The sequence below is a fragment of the Anoplolepis gracilipes genome, chromosome 2 (assembly GCF_047496725.1).
Source record: "Anoplolepis gracilipes chromosome 2, ASM4749672v1, whole genome shotgun sequence".
Lineage (NCBI taxonomy): Eukaryota > Metazoa > Arthropoda > Insecta > Hymenoptera > Formicidae > Anoplolepis > Anoplolepis gracilipes.
Window position 1 is genome coordinate 3,032,974 of NC_132971.1, and position 14,285 is coordinate 3,047,258.

The following is a 14,285-nucleotide window of genomic DNA, read 5'->3' on the forward strand; positions in this document are numbered from 1 at the left end:
CCATGGTACGAAAGCTACCGGACGATGTAAACGGCAATCACCGAAAGATAATTTCACCCCGTAGGATTCGACGATTTTCTGTCGAGATGACTTCGTGAGAGCTCGTGCGTTCGCAAACGGAAACCCGAAGGAATTGTAAAAATCCAATTGGAATTAGGACGTCGCACGGCGAACGCTATCGGTTTCTCAAATTGCGTTTGAATATTCGTGTAACGCGGCAGAATAGCGGTTACTAAAAAAGTCGAGAAGCCATATCGATAATCGATATATGAAGCTAATCAATTTTGGCTGACTCGATATTACCACTACTATTCGGAGCAAGGTGATTAGATGATGTCGTGTATGAACTTTGTGGTAACTCATTAATTGAGAGTTTCAGCTTTATTTTTAATAGTTCTAGAGTTTTTGATAGATTAAACAAGTTCTGCCTATTAAACCAAAAATAATAGTTTTAAATCAACTGAGACGTCAAATTCACGCTGCATCTCATTTTGTCCGACGACGATTTTTTAAATATTTCTTGTCAGATTTTAAATGCAGATTTTAAGAGTTCTATGCGCAAAAAATTTTCTCTTTTGATCGATAAAAAGGTACAAGAAATACAAAATTAACCTTGGAGGCAGTGATGCTAGAAACCTAGAGTATAAGAAAGTAGATGAGAAAGCAAAGTTTTCGAGAACTAAATAATTCTTAGAATTATTTATTATATTTATAATATTATATATAAACTTTGCTTTCTCATCTACTTTCTTATACTCTAGGTTTTTTCTTAGAAGACATGTTCGCTAAAAAGTTGCATATATATTATATATAAGATATTATATGTGCTCGAATATAAGGATATATAATTATCTAATGTGACATGATTGACATAATTATAAACATAGATACGTGTGAAACGTCGAGAGACAGAAAGAGCTGTAAACAAGAAAATCTGCGCGTCATAAATAAAGATAAGTAAGTGAGGCTCAAACGTTTTTGCAATCTCAGTCAGTTTACACTGTGAAGTGATAGAATTAAATGATATATGTGCATATATAATGCGTTCAACTATAATAATTTTAAGAATTATTTAGCTCTCATTACAAGCTCGCTTTTTTCTTTACGTTTCTTATGCCTCAGGTGTTTTTTAGAAGAGAGGCGCTCGCTAGCAGCGAGCAGTACTGGTAGCATATGGAAGAAATGCCTTCCGTATCACATGCTACCAGAGTCAGTTTGGCATGACTGCAGTCAAGGACATTGTATTTTTCTTTTTATCGAAAAAATTAATTTCGCACACGAATACCGAATTAAATAATGAGCGATTATCTTAATACGTTTATTAATTTACACGATCATGATTTATGTCTCTTACTATTCGTAGGCGATAGTGAGATAATTTACCGCGTTATTGTATATGGCGGATTTCGAGTGTCGAGAGTCCCGAATTGAAAGGCGGACGAATTCCATTACATATCTATTAATTCGTGAAAAAAATAAACAACGAATTTTTTGTATATAACACGCTGTATGCAATGATTTTATTATCATTTGTGCGGCAACACATAAGCGAAAAGGTATCGGTCCGACATAGGTTTCGTGTATTAATAAACGTTATAATATGTGTGAAATGTGATCAAAAGTATAGGAAACACACACACGCAACACACACATACATTATATACACCGATACTCAATATACACGAGCACTTGCAATCAAGAAAGCCGTGATATCTCATTCTTTTGTTAATATGGATATCGCCGATTTTACATGCTCGAAATATTATGTACGAATAATATTCTGTCGAACGTCTCGCAAATCAATATAATAAATGGATCTCGAATAATAAAAGGAATTCCTAAATCGTACAGCAATTTACCCGTCGAACGTAAATCAATATTACAGCATTATTCACCAGTTACACTTTTATGTACATACTTGTTCGCGTTTTAAATAATTTTCATTCATGATTTAGATTAGAATACGTGATTATTTTGTATTATAAGCAAATAATGTACAAAAGTGTACTAAAAGTAAAAATATCTGCACAAGGTAATATTCAAAAATATTAGGTAAATATTATATTTGCCCATTGCGCTCGCGCAATGATGAATAGCAATATCTTTTTTTTGCGTTATCTTACGTAATTAAAACAAAATACGTGGGTAGGAGTGTCGTGCAAGATATTGCGCGATCGAATTATTGAAGTAATATTCACGATCGTAATTAAGTGCAGGTATTTTGTGAGTGCTTTCGAAGCTGCATCAACAAGTTTAGGAGAGGCTTAGACCTGGGGTGGTATCGAGTTTTATCGGAACAATTATAAGGTAATTTATTATGTATTATTGGCGAAATTAATTTTTCTTTTGTCGCGGTGATCACATAGCGTTTTTTATACAATTCTATTTGGATGTGTGTGAAACTGGCATTTTGGTAAAAAAAATCACGCTTTATGAACTGTAGCAAAATAGGACGATTAATATTTTATGTGGATGAGCACTCTGCCGGTAAAAATTGATCTGACAGTTTTGCCGAGTGAGGGACGGTAATCGGGGTTTTAATTTCGCACTTAATTATTCATAAGTTAAACCACATACAACCGACGTTTTTCACCTATTTGAAATACATAATTCGGGAAAGCGACGCTTTAAATTTTAAATATTGTCAAGCTAAAACCGCCCGTTTTACCATTTTAATTCTGTATTCATAATATAACGTCATATAACGTGTGTCGTATCGACCTCGTCGCATTAATATTCAACGGGTGTCGTAGAAAATACCGTTATGGGTAGAGCGGCGGTTATCGATATATGTAGTGTATTTGCAAAATTGCGAGGCGTCAAATTTTACCGGTCAATCGCTTCGTTCCTTCTTTCGTTGCACGTTCACGCTCGGCTTAACGCGCTCCGAGAGACTGGTAAATGACGTCATTAACGAGGGCTAAAGTGCTGACGCGTCGAGACTAACCCCAACCTTTGACCCACAATTTACCCCCGTCCAGTTTCTCTCCACCCTTTGAGATCGATGCGTCGATTTCCGATGTCCCGTACCGCCGTCGTAAAGTTGGATAGAATCTTGCCGAGCATTCTGCGCGGCAAGCGGGGGTCAAAGGGACCTCGATCGCATAATATATCTCCATCTCCTCGGGATAAGTACCCGTTTTATCAATCTCACATATCTCACTCTTCATATCCTATACAAAAACAGTTAATATATCGATAGCGCGGCTACCGTTGTGCCTGACATTAACGAGAGAAAAGAAGGAGAAAATAGAAAAAATTGTATCGAGCGGAAAGTATTTACGAGCTTATGCTAATATTGAGATATCTGGCGTAGCAATATCTGCGATATATTTCAAGCGTAAATCACTTTTCGGCGTCGCTCTTCTTTATGCTAATCCATCAATTTAACCCGATAAATATATCACAGCTTCATTTTTGAAATATTCTAGATTATTACGATTCGCTCGTCATATAACACACACGCGTTCTTTTTTATATCGACTCGTGACCTATTTCGACATCCACCATCGTGAACATCTCCAAGAGTATGTGATATCATTATTGTATATTCAGAATTTCAGAAATGGAAATACGAGATTAAATGAGATTAAGAATTAAGACACAGATTTAAAGAAGATTCGACATAGTGACTTACAGCGCGCGTACAGCTGCGTTTTTCGTAATAAGTGTATTCATAAGTAAAATCCTTCATAAATAAATCTCTTTGTGTATGTGTGTGTGTATAATTACGTATTCTGTTACACACGTGAGCGCAACAGGATGAGTTCGTTAGAATTTCATATGCTTCGAAAGATTTCCCGGGATTATGCGCGAATTCGATGTTCGCGAGGCGAAGATGTGTTAGTGCACCCACCGGATCTCGGATCTCGGATCTCGGCGCCGCGCCGGGAGCGCGCGCGCGCACACACGAGGAGGGAAATTACTCTCTGAATTATAAATACCGACAAGGCGGATTAAGGGAAACGGATTATACGGTCGCTACGTAGTCGCGCGATTCTTCACCTTGCGTGATCTTTCATTTTGTTGTCGCGTGGCTGAACATGATTTTACTGAATTCCCCATGAATGAACGATCCGCGAGTATTTTCCATCTCATACGCAAATCCAAATCATACATAGTCTCACACTTTTTGTGTACGTATAATGGATCTTTAAACGCGCGCACATATATACAATGGACCCTTTTTATCTTCAAAAGGCGAAAGCTTTCCTTCTCCGAAGACGGAAGAAGGAAAGCTTTTCGCGCAGGGAAAAATATAGGGGGGGAGGGGTTCTGTATAATTTATTAACGGGTTTGATATGAACCGCTCGCAGCGTGAAACGTTCGCCGGCCTCTTGTACAGATACTGGAAATGGTAATTGGTGAGGTAGGTATGCAGATACGCGCCACATGTATTCTGGACGGCGACGGGGGAAAGGGGGCGGATGAGCCGCACTAATATACTCACACGTGTTAGCGATCGTGTCCCCAGGATTTGATTGTCCGTGTTGCCTGGAGAATTATCGAGCCCGCTGGATTCCGCTGCGGCATTTGCAAGCGGAAGTGCGCGCGCTACGATTCAGAAACATTGTCGGAGCAGCAGGATGCGCCATGTGTGATTGCTTCCCACACTTGCCAAGTTACATACGCGTTAACTATAAAAGGAAAATGTACACACAGTTAGCATGACGCGCGTTGCAATGGCTATGACTGCAGAGTTGTTATTCGTTATATCCTGCGTCGTTATTTAGAAAGAGAAACACGTTCAATATTGCGACAGTTGATGACAAAATATTTTCCGATAATTTTAAATAATAATGTTTGTTTGCGCATTTATTTAACTTAAAAAAATATAAAAAAATTATTCACTGTAATTTCCATTTTATTATACAATTATTAAATTGTATAAACTTTTAATTAATAAATAATTATCATTTTCAATTATGCGAGTAAAAAAGAGTTACATAAAATATACGTTTTTCCTTTAAATTTATATTTTTTTGTATTTTAATAAATTTGTTTTAAATTTGATACACACGTAGAGGCTAGATAATAAATAAAATAGAACCTGTACGCGTTATTTATTATGTTACATTGTAATATGTGTCACGGCACAATAATATATTTGCCAAAAGATATAATATATTTAATAACTGACGATAAGGTAAATAAGGTAATTAACTATAAAATACACATTAAACCATGTTTATATGAAATCAGAAGAAAAAGAAAAAACTTGTTCGCCAAAACTCGTACGTTTGCAAGCAATGTAAATTCGTAGCGGGCTTCTTAACTGATCAGACAAGCAGTTAGTGAAACGTCGTTGATCATAGCGGCGCCGTTTCTGGCATTAAAGTCCGTTGCCCATATTAGAAGTCGTATTCGGTTTTACAAATGGCGTTTGCGATCGTCCACGCGACCTGTTTCGCCAGTAAAAATACTTTTAAGGAAATGAAATTGATATAAAAGACAGATTGTAATGGGAGGTACTATAAAACACCCATCCCTCGCTTATATGCGCGATGCAACACGCGCTTCTCGGTGCTCGGGGTTGCTGGGTGGGATATCGCTTGTTGCCGTGTCGGACGTGTTCACGATATCACTCTCATAAATGTACATGCATGGAACTTTGTACCCACGAGCAGATTGCGATCTAATACGAAACTTTTCTCGTTAATCTTAAAGGGTAAGTTAATTTTCCGCTTATAAAGCCCGTGCGCGTTTCGTTGATGAGAGCATGTTGATATTTATTTACATTCAAGCATATTTATAAAAGAAATTTTTTTACAAAATTTTAGAAAATTATTTGAGCATTTTTAGTCATAAGAAAGACACAAATGTCGATCCATTCCGGATTGAAATTATTGCTTAGAGATTTTGTATAGAATTTATGTTCATATGAGTTTTTCTTAGAATATTTACTTAAGAGGAACATATTTCAATAATTTAGAAAACTTTTTTCTCAAACATCCAAGTTTTATTTTATTTATTATTTAATAAAAATTGTACGCAATAATTGGCAATAAACTGTATTGTCTTTTGCAGGAAATCATACAGATGCCGAAAAGATAGAAAGGGTTTCCAGGGTTCTACGAGAAAGTACGGAGGACCGACAGGATAGTCGAGTGAAAATTCCCTGGACTGTCTTTTTACGCTATTCACTCTGAAAGCATCGCCCAAAACGGAGAAATAGACGTGTGTGCGCCCATATGACCATTGCATGTGGCCAGTGGTTATATTCGAAGGTATGTGAGTGTCGATCACATATTTATGAGTTTTCCCTCTACGCTGTCTGACTTTAAATTAAGTTTTGTACCTCGAGACGCGCTCCGAGTTAATTCTATGACGCATGAATACTTCAACGGTGCTGTCCTCATTGGGCAGCTGGCGGAGGTTTAGTCGTGGAGCTTCTTTCTCGCCCAGTTATGACTGTGGATAGAATAACGAAAATGGAAAGGGGAGAGCTCAATTCACATTTGAACGAGGGCGCGGTATTTTTACAGAATTCGCGATGCATTTCGCAGGAATGAAATTAATACCTCTTCTCAATCGTCTTAAATCAAGATCCTTCAAAATTGATAGAAAACCGTAAATATTTTCTCTCGTAAAAATCTTTGATATATGATTTCACTAAAAAATTCAACTTTTGATTCTTAGACTTTTGAAATTTTAAATGATATTTGATATTATATAAAACCGCATAAAAATAGTCACGGTATTCATATTGTCACGAATATACAATACATGCGAAAGACGAACAAGTTTTAATTAATATAATGACCAGTTTAACTTTATCGCTTGGCTGTATCTATCACGCAAATAGATTTTCTCGTCGATTTACTGCATGTGCCGTGCTTTCAATTACAACAATAGTGACATCGATACTGTCGTAATATCGATATTGGCAATAAGGTGGCAAGATGTATAATTTCGGTTTCCAAAATCATTGAATATACAATACATTCCTTGCAAATGCAATCCTACGCAAAGGGAAAGTGAGCTATTGCGATGCTAGCGAGCATGTAATTATTTCGGCCAAGTACTTGGAATAATTAATGTAATTTCTACCGTTACTGCGAGCGGGTACTTAATGGAATTATAATCATCAATTAATCATTACGCTACTAATGCTGCGATCAATAACTACGGCGGCCGTTCGCACGTCCGTCGCGCGGTCGCGTTCACGCAAAATTAATCTCCGAAGAGTGCTATCGGTGAAATCGATGTAATATTACACGCGTGTTGCCATAAATTGTCGGTTCGTTATAAATCATCAGTTAATAAAAACTCATGTTAAATAATCTCGCGGTCGTATCGATTATTAATTAGCAAGCAAACGTAGTACGCGTTTAAAATCGATGGACGTTGATTTCAACAATTTCAATCGCTTCTACAAACACAATCGGAGCTACGTACACCGATCACCGTGAAATCGCACGGATTTCCTCGACGGTTCTTTTCGACGAAAGCGGAATTATCTTTGCGAAGAACACGGAATTGAGTGAGTGAATTCACCCTGGGAAGGCAATGGCCCTGAGGAGAACGCGAGATCCACGCGAGAGGGTGGCGGCATCGGGTTCTACGAATGATGTATTGAAAGTAACTGCGGCCAATAAAAATCAAGCGCTTTCTCTGGCTCGCGTGATTTGTGGTCTATAAATCAAAGGGCCCGCACTTCTTACGCGTGCCGTTCAGACGGAAGCGCACATTCGGAATGCGCTTCGGCATTCTTATTCTTGACTCGGACGCAAAGCATGACGCGAGACTTGTTATTCGCAATGTAACATTAGCTCGGTCATTGAGTTATGTATACGTACTCTCTTCTTTAATTTTTTTTATCTCTTTAGCTCAAATGTCTGAAATATTCAATCATATGACATTATTACAGTTGTCCATTACATTGAAGTAAATATTTTGTATAGCTTTTTCACTATTGTAACCATTGATAATTATATACATATTTATGAAATTGTTAGATCATTAAAAATTTGAAGCAGTCGATCGATATCTCTTGAGATAGACAAATGAGGGTGTCTACTTCTTGAAAAAACATGGACAATTGAGAATTCTCAGGGATTTTTTTTGCATCTACAAAAATCAGGGAATTTTATTGGGATTCAAGGATTTTTTTCGAAAATTCTCGTTTTGATAATTTTACTCTCATATTATAAACGGTCAGCCGTGTGTGAAACTGACATTTCACTTCGTGGAAACCCATTAATTATTAATTGTTAATTCTGGCTTTATTTTTAAAAGTTCTAGAGGTTTTGGTAGATTAAAAATAGGACTATTAAACAAAAAAATAGCTCCAGACAAACTGAAATGCCAAATTCAAGTTGCGTTTTATTTTATTCGTTGACGATTTTTTTTAGCATTTTTTACGATTTTAAGCGCTTGAAATTCTACAATAGTTCTATCAAAAGTTCTATAAATAAAAATTATTAGAATATTAATTAAACAAATTAAATCGTTTGAGATGTACATACACTGAAGTGAGACGCTCATATTTCTGTTCTATAATAAATTATTGTAATTAATTGTACAGAAAGTGTCATTAATGCCTTTATAAATAAATAAATTTTTACATATACATTTATATATTTTGTATGTACATATGGAAAATGTATGTATTCCAATATGTGCATAAATTTATGTATAAAGACATTAATGGCCTTTTACGTACAAATTATAAAGATGATAAATTATGATGATGTATTTGTTCTATTATTTATTAACGGTTATGCATTGTGTTTGTACATCAAAATATTTAACTAATTGCACTATTCCTTCCTAAAACATAATATATAATATTCGTATATATATTATTGAATAAAAATATCGCGCGTGATTTCTTATATATATGTTAATATATTCCACGATTATAATATATTCTAATTTTTATTATTATATTTTCTCTCTGCAGAGAAAAATTATTATTATATTCCTTCGTCGCGGAGCAAATAATTCAGAGACTTAACATTCGCAGCGCGAAGCGTATTATAAGGAAAAAACATCGCGAACGATTCTTACAATCAGACGGTTGCCACACGCAACACAGTCGCGTAGGCACGGGAATCATCCCCTTCACTATACCTCTGTTACCGGAGTAAATTCTGCACGCATCAACGCGTAAGTTACACAGTGTCCGTAGAGCCGAGAGAAGTCAAGTCAAGTCGAATCGAGTCGAGTCGATTCAATTTGAATCGTGGTTGTCCTGCGTGTCATAAGCGAGAAGATATCGGTGCAACATAAATTTCGTGTAACAATAAACGTGTTACAATAATATGTATCGAAATCAGGAGTGTCGTGCAAAATGTCATACCAGTATTTTGTGAATGTTTTTGAAGATGTCAACGAAGGATAAGGAGAAGCTGCAGACCTGGGATGACAACGGGCTTTGTAGCAACATTCAGATATTTTATTACGTATAAGGTATTATTATTATTATTCGCAGAATTAATTTTTTTTTTTTTTTGTCGCACTTATTTCATATTTTGTGCAATTCCATTTGTTTGTGTGTGAAGTTGGCGTCTCACTTCGTGGAACTCATTAATTGAGTTGAGAGTTTGGCTTTATGTTTTAATAGTTCTAGAATTCTTGATAAGATTAAACAAATACTATCGGCCATTAAAAAAATAGGCCAGAAAAAATCGGACAATGAGACACCAGGTCACGCAGCGTCTCTCTTTATTCTTTGATAATTTTTTTAACGTTATTGTCAGATTTTAAACGCTTAAGAGTGCTGCAATAGTTCTATAAAAAGTTTTATGCGTAAAAATTATTAGAATATTATATTAGATAATTATATAAAATTAGATCCGAGACGTCGGACGTAAATGAGATTTCATATTATATCGGCGTTTCGATCTAATTTGTTTAATAAATATTCTAATAATTTTTACGCATACCTAGAACTTTGTTCAGAAAATATAAATGCAGAATGACACAAAAAATAACACGAAATCTCATTTAAAGCCGATAGAACAATCTAAATATGTCCAGCGTCTCATCTTATTGTAAGTATTTATACGTTTGGCGTCTCGGCCAATCTAATGTCTAACTCTTTGTTTAATAAATATTCTATTATAATTATTTTGATGTATAGAACACTCTCTCTGTCTCTTTCTGGAAATTAAAAATGATTGCAGAATAATATCAAATCTCATTAATCGATAAAACTATCGAAATATATGACCAGCGTTTAATTTGGCAATTTAATTTGTTGAATTAATATTCTAATAATGTTTACATGTAGAACTTTTTGTAAAATTATTGTGAAATTCTTAAGCACTTAAAATCTGGCAAAAAATATTTAAAAAATTGTCAGCAGATAAAATGAGACGTAGCGTGAATTTGGCAATGAATTTCTGAGCAATTTTTTTGATTTACTGGCCAGAAAGTATTTGTTCAACTTGTGAAGAACTCTAAAACTATTAAAAACAAAGCCAGAACTCTCAACAATTAGTAAGTTTCCACGAAATGAGATGCCAGTTTCTCACACACCAGTCAGTCAGCCAAACAAATTATGCGTTTAAAATATATTGTTATTTAAATATAAATAAATAAATATATATATCTATATATATATTTTTTCTTTTTTATTTATCTAATGTCTTAATATAATATTGAATATAAAGTATATATTTTTTATAATATTTAATGCGACAGAAATGAATTATTTTATAAAAGTTATTCAGTTTTTTAATACGTTTATAAATCTAGCACTTGAAATTTAAAAGACTCTGTGTTTTTTCTTTATATGAATGAAAAACATTAGAAAACACATGTAATACATTTATTTTAGAGAAAGTTGTATTAAAGATAATCTTGAAGATAATTCTTTTTACTTGGAATTTTGAAAAATACCTGGAAAATCAGGGAATTTTCAGAGAATTTTTTACAAGATTGAATAGACACCCTGTAAGTGTTTTAGTATCGATTGAGGGGTTAGTTAAATTGGTTAGTTCAGATATATATTCGCAACGTTAGAAAGTCAGAGAATTATCCAAATCCAATACACGAAGGAAGAGCTCCGTTCATCGCTCCTAGCAGAGTAGGAAGGGTGCGCGAGGATCGCGAACTTCGCAATCGAGGTGTCTCGCCGCACTGCAACGACGACGTCGTCGCGCGGGTCCGTCTGGCAGCGCGCGGCGCGATGAATCATTTGATTACCGGAAAACTTATGATTTCTACTCTCAGCGGAAGGCAATTTACAAGATTGGTGGCCCGGCGATATAATGCGATAGCGTCGCTACCGCTTCGGGGAAAGCGCGGCGGCTGGGTATATGGTCGAACCTCGTGGACGGGAAAAGAGCAGGAGGGAAAAAGAGAGGAAGCGCTCGCGCGCGCGAGAAGGTGCGGCGCGACGAGAGGGATTGAGAGGGACTCGGGGAGCGGGGTGAAGCGACCGGAGGGTGCCTTCCGCGCTCGCTGTTTGTGTTTTTAATTTTCGCCGGCCGTTTTGTATGCAGATATCTAGCGTAATTTATCCAAGGGAGGCGAGGGGACGGCGTGTGACGGAGGAGTGTACGTGTGGCGAGTAGCCAGTGTCGACGAGGTTTTCACCACTGCAAAGTTGAAAACTTGATGGAATCTTCCACCGTCGCGTCGTTGCGATACAAACGTATAAAGTGTTTTCAGCAGCTCGCCGCGTTCGAATGATCGAAATATACGGAAAATTTGTACGAGTAATAATTCCTATTTTTAAAATTAATATTTTCATTATCTTCATAATAATTATAAAAATATACTTGTTCTTGTAAGATAATTATTACACAGAGTAAGAATAGTATCTGATGCTGAAAAGAACGATATATATTATATAAAATTTTCTTTCTCCAAGTATAATTAAATATTAATCTTTTTTAGAATTTTTCAATATTTTCCAAACAACAAATTATTCAATTTTGTAGGACAATTACTGTTCGCGATAAAAAATATCTCTGCCGTTGTTAAATCTTTTAAAAATAATTTTGCGACGTTATCTTCGAGATTAGTTATTTAAAATACATAATATGTCAGTTGACTCACTGAAATGTACATATGAAATATTTTCAATTTATATTATATCATCGCAGTGTTATTTTTATTTGCCGAAAGAAGAAAGGCAAAATGAGACGATGAATTTATATGCACTGTATAAGTTAGATGCGCGAGGAAAATAGCGCCAGAAATAATGAAATAAATCAACGAAAGTCAAATAGGAATTTTGAGTTATTAACGATCGTCTGATTGCAATATCAAAATAAGCGACTATCTTTTCTCCAAGATATCATCCCATAGATATTTATTTTCTGGCGGTAATAATATTTACATCGTTTTGACGATCGACAAGCGTATTAAGATTCCATTAAAAAATCACTCTAATTCGCAACGCTGACGAAATGGCGAAGACGTTTCGTCGATAAAGCTTTCATAAGTCGCTATATAAAGAAACGTATGTATGGCTCATGGTTTCGGTCACAAATCAACGGTAACGGCGCGCGGGCAGAATCGATATCCGGTATACAGTTTTGCCGTGCGATACTATAATTCCTTTGTAGAGAGAGAGAGAGAGAGAGAGAGAGAGAGAGAGAGAGAGAGACGAGAGAGATACTATGATCGTATTTCTAAGAGGGCAAGCTTCTAATACCCACCTACAAACGGAATCGACTCTCTCGTTCGAACGAGGACGACCGAGGCGGCTTTTTCTCCAGATTGGCAAAGACACGGGTACGCACCGCTATTGGCCGAAGACGCTCTCTAAGAGCAAGAACTTAATTATCTGCGAAACAATAGCTGGCGAATTATGATTATTACCCTCCGGGACGGTCTTGTGAGCGAACGAGCGTGCCAGCAACGGGGTCGAACTGGCGCGCTCTATATCCGCGGTGATAAAAGTTGTGAGAGCGTAAATAGGGGATCTCGTTTTTCCGAGGTCTCTCCGTGAGTGGAATCGCTGAGCTGCGCCGATGAGCCTCTGGTCTCTCGTCTCTCGTCTCTCGTTGATTCGCTCTTACCCGATGCAAGATAAACTACAAAGATATCCTGTTTTAAGTTCAATCTGTATTCACTCTCAGCCAATATCCCATTGCTGAAAATGCATTTCTATCTTGGCGGATTTTAAATTATCTTTTACGTTGTCTGGCAAATGTATCGAATTTTTATTTCGTTGTAGTCTGCGAAATTAATGTCGGAATTAGTCTAAAATTTAAAATTTTAAAGATGAAAAGTAATTGTTGCGAAAAAGAGTGAACGTTAAAACATTTCTGGAAGATCGATTCTTCCATTAGTTTGAAGGAAAGATTACAACGGTTTTAACATCAAGAAACTTACAATCAACAAACAATTCGTATCGCGTGATCGCATCGTCGCGCGCTGTTTGCCAATCGTGAGGACGGCCTCGTCACGATAATAACGACGACGATAATCGATATCGAATCCGGGATCTATCAGCCAGCCTAGCTGAATCCGGAATCAAGGAGCGTCGTATACTATACGTTCTGTGCGACCTTATCTTAATCAGACGCTGCAACAACTTTTAACGAGTTCGCCGCCGTAACAGCGCATCGCATCGGGATAAGAAGAGACTTGTTTACGAAACCACGCAGCATCAGACCTCGCCGTCGATACGTCGATGCAAATGAAATTCTGCGAAATTGGTTCCGAAGAGATTTATCCGTTTAAAAGCTTCGCGTCTCATGTGCCGGCGTCGCCCGATCAGATCGGGACAGAGCATCCCCGGCTGATCGCTGACCCGTGATGACGTTGCCTAAGAAATATGATAATGGCAATGACAAGACGGATGGTCCATCGCGATTCCCGCGTTCGTCGTTCCCGCTGATTAGTCGTTGGCTTGCGCGGTTGAAGCGAATCTTCCGGACGGATCTTCGCGGTTTTTCACGGCATATCAACGGGCCAGCTCGTATTTCATCCTGGTTGCTTTGCCTCTGTTTTTCTGTCTGTTGACTGTGCGGCGCTCTCTTGCCGAGCGTCGAGAAAAGCGATAATTCTCGAGAGAACTCAGAACTCGCGGAAGAAGAACCTTTCTTCGTCGAGAAGGCGAATTGATGAACGGAGGCGATCGACGGACTCTCTCGAATTTCGCCGCGTTTGCGCAAATAGGATTATTTTTGTTTGCGGCGAAGAGTCTGATAGTCGCGTGATCGATGGAATCCCGTGGGATCTTTGCGAAGCACGTCGAGTTTTTAAACGTCGCATCATGAACAAACGTCAAATCGCGCGAATACATTGTTACACACATCGACAAAACTTTTGCACCATATTATTATCTTAAGTTCCTGTACAACGGAAGTGGATGGCAC

At 37.0% G+C, this 14,285-nt stretch overlaps 1 long non-coding RNA gene across 2 annotated transcripts in view; it reads right to left on the reverse strand.

Annotated features, from left to right (window-relative positions):
• Positions 1-678: 678 nt before the first annotated feature.
• The window catches only part of LOC140663148 (uncharacterized), a 304,620-nt gene continuing 291,013 nt past the window's right edge, over positions 679-14,285 (reverse strand). Inside the window, exons 4-5 of one of the 2 annotated variants that reach the window (XR_012046232.1) lie at positions 4,451-4,637; positions 679-3,173 (exon numbers count right to left, since the gene is read on the reverse strand). This is a non-coding gene — a long non-coding RNA (uncharacterized lncRNA). Of the gene's footprint in view, positions 4,638-14,285 lie in introns of both variants that reach the window. The other variant, XR_012046231.1, reaches the window with a different exon arrangement.